Here is an 11160-nt window from a genome sequence, read left to right as displayed (position 1 = left end):
TCCCCAGAAACAAGCACAGTGTCTGGACATAGTAATACTTAATACTTATTGATTTTTGCTTGGTCAGTTATAGTTCGAAGGCCATGTTTATTTATGGACAAGACATTTTGCTTCTCTGTACCCCAAGGAATCTTTAAGGCTCCATGTTTCAGGAGAAATAGATATGTCTCTTCTGTATGTTGCCATTCCCTTCTGCATCAGGGCATGGTTTCTCTACCCTGGGCCTTCCATTAATGGATGAACTCCCAGACCCAGACCAAATACAAGGAGAACTAGACTAATAGAATTTTAAAACAGGAAAGGACTTTAGAGTGTGCTTGGTTCAGCCTCACCTGCCCCCATTGCTGCTGAAAGTATCCAAGTATTTTCACTCTGAATCTTGGCTTTCCTTTTGCCTCCATGACAGGGCTGAGTTTCTTGGGGAATTCTGTATATATGTACAGAAGGCATATATATATAAGGGGGCATATATATAAAGTCTATTTGCCAACCTCCCCCTGGGGATGTGTCCCTTCTCTGAACAGGCTTCAGGAGAGGGGGAGGTTTAACAGCTCTTTCAGGACTCACTCGGGCACAAACTGGGCAAGCTTGGCAGAACTGATTGTTTCTTCCAGCTTGTGACTGTTGCCTCCTAGGGCTAACTGACAGCCAGTTTATCTCTCCCAGGTCTTCGGACGTCTTCGGTCACAACCAGCATGCGATACCCCAACAGAGCACACAGACCACCTTGTTCATTTGTAGAAGTTTATTACCTGGATTACATCTTGACTCTGCCCCCAGTTCCCTTGTACATGTATATATTAGGGCAAATGTTAGTTAGCCCCTGGCAACAAGCACTAACCAATCATAAGGGGAGATGTATCCATTGAGGCGCGTGCTCAATACAAACTTCCTTATCTCTAGGAACCTGTGCCTGGAAAACAGCTGCAGAATTCACACCCGGATGCCTCTCTAAGGTCCAGGAGCCATAGTTACCCTGTTTTGGTTTTGTGCTCATTGCTTAGACTCCAACAGTGACCAGTAAACATACATTTCATGAGGGATTGGAAAGCATTTCTTCCCAACTGGGTAGCTTGGTGAAGACCAAAAATAAATTTCCACTGCCCTTGCCTCTGGGATTAAAAGTTGGCTTGAGGGTGTTTGAAACCATCCAGAAGGAGAAAGTGTGCAGCCCTTTTCCTTCTGCAAGGGCTTGTTCTGTGAATCACATGAAGGGGTGTAAGAATCAGGGAGCTGGGGCATTAAAGGTGCCATAGTCAGGGGTGAATGGGCAGCAGCTTTAGCAGCTGAATCTGCAACCCTATTTCCCTTGGCCTGAAGTGAGTCTCCTTTCTGATATCCTTTACAAAATATGACTGAAACCTCTCTGGGCTTGTGGACAGCTTGCAATAGTTGTAGAATTTCCCCTGCATATTTAATAGGAGAATTTTTTGCTGTCAAAAGTCCCCTTTCTTTCCATATAGCCCCACGAGCACGCAAAATATGAAAAGCATATTTGGAGTCTGTATGGATGTTTGCTCTTATTCCCTTCCCCAGTTCCAAAGCTCTGGTTAAAGCAATGAGTTCAGCTTTCTGGGCAGAAGTCCCAGGGGGCAGTGACTTAGCTTCAGGGGTGTCTAGTAGGAAAGCCTGATATCTAGTAAGCTTCCTACTCACAAGCCACTGATACCCTTTGGCTTCTTAAATGCTCTGAACTCTGAGGGTGGGGGGGTAAAACCTGCAATGGCCACCCTAGGGTGAGTTTTGAGGCTTCTTCAATTAGAAGGGCCATAGCAGCCACTGCTCTAAGGCAAGAGGGTTATCCTAGGGAAACTGAGTCCAGTTTCTTTGAGAAGTAAGCAACCAGTCTGGCAATCAGATCCAAGAGCCTGAGTTAAGACCCCCAGGGCCTGGCACGGCCTTTCATCTACATACAGGGTGATAGGCTTTTCTAAATTAAGTAGGGCTAGGGCAGGGGCAGAGGTCAGTTTGGCTTTCAGGGTCTTAAAAGCCTTGTCTTGATTGGGGCTCCAGTCAAGGGGAAGGTTGTTAGGACTTTGAATAGAATCATAGAGGGACTTGGTAATAATCCCACAATTAGGAATCCAAATTCTGCAGAAACCAGCCATGCCCAGGAAAGTGTGTAGCTATTTCTTTGAGGCAGGGTTTGGAAGGGATAAAATGGTCTGCTTTCTCTCCTCAGTCAGAGAGTGAGAAGTGGGTGTAACATGATGAGGACAATCTGCATTCCCTGGGAAAGACTCTTCCCATACATTATGCACCTTTTGGATGCAAAAACTACATTCCCTGGGAAAGACTCTTTTCCCACACCCTATCTCCAGTATGTTCCTTTCAGATGCAAAACCCAAATTGTTTTGTTTCTGTATATAAGCCCTGAGAAAATGTCTCTTTGCAATTCTTTGACATTGCCCACTAAGAGAACATCTTGGTGTCTCTCTAATAAAGTGCCTTTTCTTATCACAGCCTTCTGTGTAGCGTTTCTCGCTGCCAACCCGCCCCAACTTGGTGTTTTGGAGAACTAGGAGACCTACCCATATTCCTGCCACGATCCATACCTCATCAACATTGTGGTCCAAATGCTTGACAGAATGGCAGGCAATGAGGGCTTTGGTTAGGGAGACTCTGTAGCCCCTGGAGGCTAGATAATTAAGAGTTTTTATGGCTGCATCTAGGGAAGCCTCTTGGGTGGGGCTGCAGATCAAAATATTTTCCATGTACTGGATGAGACTGCTGTTAAGCAGCTTCAAGTCCCTTAAATCTTTAGCTAGTGCCTGTTGGAATGTGTGTGGGCTATCTCGGAAGCCCTGGGGCAAAAGTGTCCAAGTTAATTGGTGGGGATATTCCCCAGGCTTCACCCATTCAAAAGCAAAAAGAAATTTTAAGTTTTTATGCAAAGGCACACAAAAGAAGGCATCTTTAAGATTTAGAGTGAAAAATCACTTTCTGTCTCCTGGGATCTAGGTAGGCATAGTGTACAATGAAATGAATCAGAATGACTACCTCATTAACTGATGCGAAGTCTTGCACCATACAAAACTCCCCATTCGATTTTCTAAAAGGGAGGTTTGGGGTATTGCAGGGAGACTCACAGGGAACTAAAAGTTTGTGCTTAAGAAATTTCTCAATCAGGGGCTGCAATATTTCCCTAGCCTCTGGCTTTATTGGGTATTGGCATTTACGAGGGAATACCTTGGGGTCCTGCAGCCATACTAAGGATAGGAGAGCATGGGCAGCTTGCTCAGGGATCCCTTGGTCCCAGACAGAGGACCAGATTTAAGAGGGAATATGGGAAGGAATATTGAGAGAAGCACAAAAAGATCACCTGGATGTCTGAGAAGGGAAAATTGGGTCCACAATTTCACCATTAAATCATGACCCAATAAGGAAGCAGGACTGGAGGGAATAATAAGAAAGGAGTGTTTAAATAACAGGTCACCAAACTGGCAAGGCAGAGGGAAAGTCTCCAAACAATTCTCAAGTTTCCCTTCAATCCCCATTACTTTATGGGGGGAGGAGTGAGGGAGACTAGAGTGCCAGAGAGACAGAAAGAGAGGCCCCTTATCAAAAAGAAATTCAGTGTTCTTACCCACCACATCCAAAGTTACTGTGGGTTCAGCTGTCGTGATGGAGCAAGGGGAAGCTAACTGAACCCTGGGTCCCATCACTCCAGGTCTTGGGAACGCTGGAGGGCAAGGCATTGAGTGGTAGCAGCTCTACCCCTTTCTGGGCAGTCTCTTCCAGTGCCCTTCCTGATTGCACTTGGGGGTAAGGGCCAGTGGTGGGGTTCCTCCAAAGACATCTGCAAGCCTGATGGCCCTGTCTATTACACCTGAAGCACAAACCTGTTGCCCGGAAATAGCAGCAGCCAAGATGTGGGCCTGCTTTTTTTCTTGCTCTGGCCCTGCAGTCTTTCTCTGCTGCAGCTTGGTACCTGTTGTTAAAGACTCCAAAAGCCATTTCTAACAGCTGGGTCATGGGAAGTTGGGGGTCCAAGGCTAACTTCTGCAGCTTCCTCCGTATAGCTGGGGCAGATTGATTACTAAAATGCATGCTGAGGGCAATGGTCCCCTCTGGAGAAGTGGGGTCCAGATTAAGTGTATTTTCTTAGAGCCTCAACAAGTTGACCCTTAGAGAGCAGGATTCTTCTCAGCAGATTGGATAACTTCTCTAAGTCTGTCATAATTAACCTGCTTCTTAATTCCTCTTGATGCAGGAAAGATTCCAATCTTTGATTCCCAACCCCCTAATGTAAATTACCCTTTGACTCACAAATCCTGGTCCCTTTGAATTCCAATAGAAGATCTGGACCTGTCCCAGCCCCACCCGGATCTGAGCCAACTTTGGGGCTACACCCCAAAGCCCCTCGAGCTAAGTCTCCGACTTAAAAGGGCCACACTGGGAACCCCTCTTTGCAGAGATTCCAAACATGGCAGCCATGTGAAGACCCTCTGTCCACTGGACCCTCTGTCCAGTGCCCTCCTTCTCTCTACCTTCACCTATCTCCTACTTCTAAACTCAGTAATAAACCTCTTTTATCAATCTAGCTCTCCGGGCCAATAAATGCTTTTACTGGGAATTCCGTGCCGCTACTGGACCTCATATACCGCCGTATCCTTGTGCCGAATCCAAGGGGGTTGCAGGGGAACTCCGTTTGACTTCCTGTACCCCAAACCTGCCACTAGACCTTAACTAAACCCTAATTTCATTTAGGTACCCCAAATCTAGACCTCAACATGTGGTCTACACCTCAACACTCTCTTCTTAAGAGGTGATCCCTTCTCTATCACTACCTCCTGGTAGTTACACCCAAGGTCTGAGACAGGGACAGCAAAAGCCCCTGGGGGGTATTTACCAGAAGAGGAGGATGCAGCCATGGCATCCCTAAACTTTTTGGACAGATCCCATATCCTTTTTTTCTTCTCCCCTAGGTCCTCAGAATAATGGCCAAGTTTTTTCCTTGATCTGGGAAAGGTCTGACATCAAAAAAGGTACCTATCCCGAGGAGGAAAAAAACGTCCCACTCCTTGTATGAGAGGGATTGAGGAGTAGGGTGGGGAAATCTCAGGACCTAAGAGGGACTGAGTTGAAGAAATATTGCTGGAATGTAAGGTCTGGACTTTGGTAAAGGGGTGTTCTGGAAGGATTCACGGCTTTATGATAAGGACTGCATGGGAGTACAGAGGAGGAATCCCATGCCTCTAGAGGAGTGGAAAGGAGGGGCCATTTAAAAGCTTAATATCTAATTTTGATTCCCCTCCAGTAAATTTTAGCAGCATCCTGCAGTGCTGTTTTAATTTAGGATCTTAAGACAAGGCCATGAAAACGTTAACATAGCAAATGAAGCTGCTAGATAGTGCTATAGTTAACTGAGCTATTAATGGGCCATTTCTCCAGGTTCCCAAAATATATCGAGGACAGGCAGTATTATAAAAGAAAATAAGTTTCTTAGTTTTGAGATCTTTCAGGCCAAATTTTTCTCTGTTTCTTAAGAGGCAGCCTAAGGGAGAATCCTTAGAGACAGAGGTGGATTGTCCCATTTTTGTCACAAGCCTTAGACTTTCCCAGTTCTAAAGTACCCTGTCCTCTCAGGCATCCCAGAGAGGGTGATAGATGACAGAAGTGCAGGAACCTCCAAGGCTAGGTGTCTCCAGTCAAGGAAGTCTGCTGAGCATGAAGCTCCCGGACAGCCTCAAGTCTTCCTAGGTGCTTGGGTTGTCCCAGCTATAGAATAGAGGCAAAAGAGGTGAAAGGAGGCTTACCTTAACAAGGAAGATGTAAAATTTCGGGGATCTCATACTGGACCACCAAATGTTGAGGGTGAGACACCCTAACAGCAATTGGAGGTCCCCAGGCTGACGTCACAGGTTTTGAGAAAGAATTTGCAGTTCCAGTCTGCAAGTTGAAGTTTTGGTAATTAAAAAAAAGGGGGGAGGGTTGTTTTCATTGAACATTTCTCAGTGGACTCGATCCTGATTAGGAAAGTAGCAGCAATTTGGGAAATAGAGTTCAATTTTATTTAGCTTTCTGTGACCCAGGGCCAGGGCCTATTACATCAAATGTATGTATGCCTATCTTTCAGCAACCCTTCCAACATTGATTTTTGTCATTTTTTGGTAATTTTTGTTAATTTGCATTACACAAGATAAAACTTCAGGATTGTTCTGAAATGCATTTCTCTTATTAGTGATTCAGAGCACTTTTTTCATAAGGATGTGAATTCTTTGCAGTTCTTCTGAGAATTGTTTGTTCATATTCGTTGACCATTTATCTATTAGAAAAGAGATATTTTATATATACATATATTCATTCAAATATTAAGAAAATTATATATATATATATACACACAAATATCTTATTAAAACATATCTCATATACTAAACCATTGTCTGAGAAAGTTGAACTAAGTTTGATTTTTTCCCCTTTCTACACCTTCTTATCCTAGATGCACTAACATCTATGCCGAAGTTTTTCAATTTCTAGTTCTCTCTTCCATTTTAGATACAGTATTATCTTCAGTTCCTCTTTTACTCTAGGGGATGGATAAATTATACGACTAGCCCAAGATATGAATTGAAATATCTTCCATTATTCTTATTCAGAAGATACCCAATAAATATTTTTAAGAGCCCTAAGGCTCTTAGATAGTCTGACCTCCAGTTCAGTTAAGCTAGCTCAAAAATGGGGACCAATGATCTGAAGCAAGGCCAAGTATAAGAAAATGGAGATAACTCAGTGTAAACAGTCCATTCCCACAGGGGGAAGAAACACAAGTTAGAGCCTATAAACTCTTCCTGTAGCACAAGACTCCCCAAAGCTCTCTGGCCAGGAATGGTCATTCTTGTAGTCTCCTTGAGAGTCAAGGGAACAGCTGAACTACTCATTTCCTAAAAATTTAAATGCTTTGATATTGGAAGCATTCTAACAGGAAACAATGAAGGCTGTTCAGAGGGTTGACCTTTTCTGTAGGTAGAATGAGTGTGTCTGGGAACTGTGATTTGAGAATGTACCTGTGCTCCATCCCCAAATCTCTCTACTACTGATTCACAATGATTAAGAATCACAGCAGAAAACAAAACTAGAAATGTAATAATTTATAAAGACTTTTATTAACTTGTCTGACAGAGCCAAAAGGGTAGTCCACTCATCTCCGCCTCCTTCCACCAAATCTGTGTAAGTTACATGTTATACAGGATTCAAACAACAACAACAACAACAACAACAACATCAACAACAACAACAACAACAACAACAAATAGCAAATTGGCTAGCATGGAGCCAGTTTCCAGATAAGTCATTTGGGTTGTTTGAGTTGTATACCAAGAGGAAAGTTTTCACATCAGTCTTTGAATCTGAATGGTTTCCAGTCAGCATAAACTAGGTCCAGCATTAAGCATTAAACAAATCTGGTCTCTAAGCAGGTCTGGTTTCTCAGCCATGCAAGGCTAGGCTCAAACAGTTGAAGAAAAATTTTTCACAGTTCCCCTTTGGGATTTCAAGTCCACCATTTCCATAGTAGAAGTGCAATTACAGAAGCAGATAGCTAAATTAACATTCAAAAGGAAGTTAGTTAAAATAATCTGAGTCAATGTAGGCATCTCCTTCATTGTTCATCTTATCTAGAAGCTTGACAGAATTCCTTCAAGAAGGGATCCAACATCTCATACTCAGAAAGATGAAACTGAATAAACATTAGAAGTTGAAAGACAAAGGACAGACTTAAAAACAAGTGCACTGCACAATACAGAAAGATTTCCCAGATGTCAAAAGAATACATATAGTCAAGAGTATCACAAAAAGTTTTTTAAAAAAAAAAAGGACAAATTCACAATCCCATGTTTCCTTCAATGTCACAGAAGTGGAACAAATTTAATTAAGCATAGTCTCATATATCCCTTGAAGAAACCAACCTAATTAAATAGTCTTTAGGTAAACTAAGTCAGCTTATGAATTTACTTAGCTTATATTATCTTTGTTCACGATGTTCCACATAGCCATCTGATACTTGCAAACATTCTCCTCAGAAATTCTGGATTAGGCCTCATTCTGAAGGCAGTTTCGAAAAGGCATTTCTCTTGAATTTGGTTTTCTAGTAATTAATTCATGTGGTAAAATCACTTCAAACCTATGGAAACTTTATGCTTGGCCTTTTGTCATTGGTCTTATTAGAAACAACTGGAAGCCAAATCTATACATGTTGCAGTTCTTAGAAAAAACAATTTGTGTTGCTTTTCTCAAAGTGAAATTTACTACTCCATTAAAATTTACAACTTTTACATCTTTATCACATCTTCATCCTAACTGTCCTATTCTCCTTTGATGATCTGTATTATCTGCATGTCATCCAGGATGAGATACTTTAAAACCTAACTTTTACATAAATACTTAACTATTAGTGCACACAAATTCAGAATAGTTAAAATTAAAAACAGGAAGATCTTTCTTTCACATTTGCATCTCATTATAGTAACTCAAGAGATGTTTAGTATTGCAACAAGATTCATCATATAGTTCACCTGCCCAAAGCTTTATAATAACAACAACAAAAGGAAAAAAGAGGGACATCGTTATATCAATATCAAGACTGTCCCTAAAGGCACAGACTGATCTGATATAAGCATAATAAGATAAAGCTTCCTTAGCTCTGTTTGATTCAGGTAAGAGTCACAGTTAACCTTTACTTTGGAATAACCAATCACTGAAAACAATTCCACATTATTCACAGGGTATCATAGCCAGGCTCCAGGTTTTCTTCAGAAAGGAAATAGCACAATAGGGAAATTAAGTCAAGAGGATCCTACCATTACATTAGCAAGGTCGTCCTCTCAACCTTCCCAGGCAGAAATCCACTTCTAACAGTTCTCAGACTGCAGGCCCTTTGAGCATCACACGGCATTTCCCTTAAGTGGTGAATTATTAGGTTAACGACACTTCAGATACTCATACCTAAAATCAAAACTCAAAATAATATTGAATCATAGTCCCAAGGGATTTTTTCCCATGTTGTTGCAATAACAGTTAACATTACGCAAGGCAGGCCTTATATTATTCATTTTTCCTAGTTTAAATCCATACTGAAGCAGAAATCAATTTGAAAACAAGAGACCAATCACATTCTGTGATTATGCACACAGCAGGAAATACATTATAGTTCACTCAAACTTCAGAAAACACTGCCCTAAGACAAAAATATATCTGAGAACTGTCCCTACTAAGTTGGCTCAAAAATGTAATTTCAATATATGCTACCCCAGGTGTCCTTGCACAATTTTCATAAGTAATGGCCAAACAATCTATCAAATAAAACAAATTTGTAAGCCCTTTTATTTCAGTTGTGAGAAGTCCCAGTTTCCCATTAAACCACTTCATTATTTTAAAAACTTCTCTCACAGAGTTAATAAGATTTTACAACCTCATTAAGGATGAAGACCCAGGGGATAGAAAATCTTTCAAGTCCCCAGAGCACTTCACAGATATATTTCTCAAATTCTAAATATTTATTATTACTTTTGAAGCAAAATACATCCAATTAAATACTGGACAGGTTTTTTAAAATTCTTAATAACAAGATTCTATCAATAGATAAGTTAATTTTCCAAAGATAAATTATATCATTCTCTGGGTATTACTTTTCACATTAACAGCATTTTTTAATACAATGATCTCCCCAAAATCACTTACAAGAAAAATTAAAAGCCTAACAATAACATAAACAATATGGATTTAAAAACATAACCCAAAACTCATTGCTAATCAAATAATAATACTAATAAATAATTGAATGCATTTCAGAATCATCTTATATAGAAACTCACTCATCCATCTACCAGTTTGGCATTCCATATTAGCTACATTTAAAAAACAGTATAGAGTAATTACATTTTAAAAATTGTTATTCATGCAGTTTCAAAGTATAGTGCCTTAATGCTAGATATCTAGTTATATAGAGTCAAACAACACAATTTTAATGACATAAATGAATAATCTCCTTCAAATTCAAAAAAATTAATTTTTAGGACAAATTCAATCAAATCACATCTGTATTTACAATCACAGTTACTAAATAGTATCATTCAAAATCTCAATTTTTCAAAGCTCATTAACATCTCAAATTATATAGCATACTGTTTTCAGCTAGCTCCATTCCAGTGATTTATGATGGTAGTCTCACATTTTCATTTTTTATATTAAAAAGTTTTTCTTTTGCTTTTGCTGAGGCAATGGGGATTAAGTGACTTGCCCAGGGTCACACAGCTAGGAAGCGTCTAAGGCCAGATTTGAACTCGGGTCCTCCTGACTTCAGGACTAGTGCTCTCTCCACTGTGTCATCTAGCTGCCCTTACATTTTCATTTTTTAAAAATATTTAAAAGGAAGGAGGAAGGTACCTTTTCCCCCCAAGGATGGAACAGTTCGTGGCACCCATAATGTGGTTCCGTGAAAAGACACATTACTTCTTTTTAGAAGTGCAAAAAAATTCTAATCTGCTAAGTGTAAGACATAGCCTGTTCTGGCTATTAAGCTAATGGAAAAGAAGCTTCTTGCACCTATATGGTAGGGGACCACAGAAGCTGGTCTTTGGCCTCTCCCATGTAGGAGCCTCCATACTCCATACCCACCTTTTGGGAATGTTTGCCATCTTTGGCAAATAGGTAGGGTATGTTTTGAACACAGTTCTTGTCCCCAATTCAATACAGCCTTACAAGAAAAATGAAAATGTCTCAAAACAGTCAATGTTCCATTATCAGATACAATCTCACATGTACAGATAAAAATCATTATTATTCCCAATATAGTTTTGGTGATTTAACAAAACAAACATCAGTTGACAAAGTAATCAAGTACTTCAGATAGCTTAGCCTTAACTTTAGCATTAGAGCTTTTGACGAACCACAAAACAGAACAAAGACTAAGAAAATTTATTTCCCATCTCTGATGGAAACCTTTCCAAAGTACATGGAGCTCTCCACAAAGTTAAATAATCATCACTCCTCTCTCAAATAAGCAAACAGTATATTTCTTCAATGCAAAAGTCAATCAAACTGGAACCCAGGCCCGCCCCTCCCCCAAATTCATTTTATACAGGACATAACAAAATGTTCTAAGGGATCCTGTACTTCTCATCTTTACAGACATCTTCTGGGCCCTTATTCCTAAGAGGCCTC

The sequence above is a fragment of the Sarcophilus harrisii genome, chromosome X (genome assembly GCF_902635505.1).
Source record: "Sarcophilus harrisii chromosome X, mSarHar1.11, whole genome shotgun sequence".
Lineage (NCBI taxonomy): Eukaryota > Metazoa > Chordata > Mammalia > Dasyuromorphia > Dasyuridae > Sarcophilus > Sarcophilus harrisii.
Note: the sequence above shows the minus strand (reverse complement) of the source record.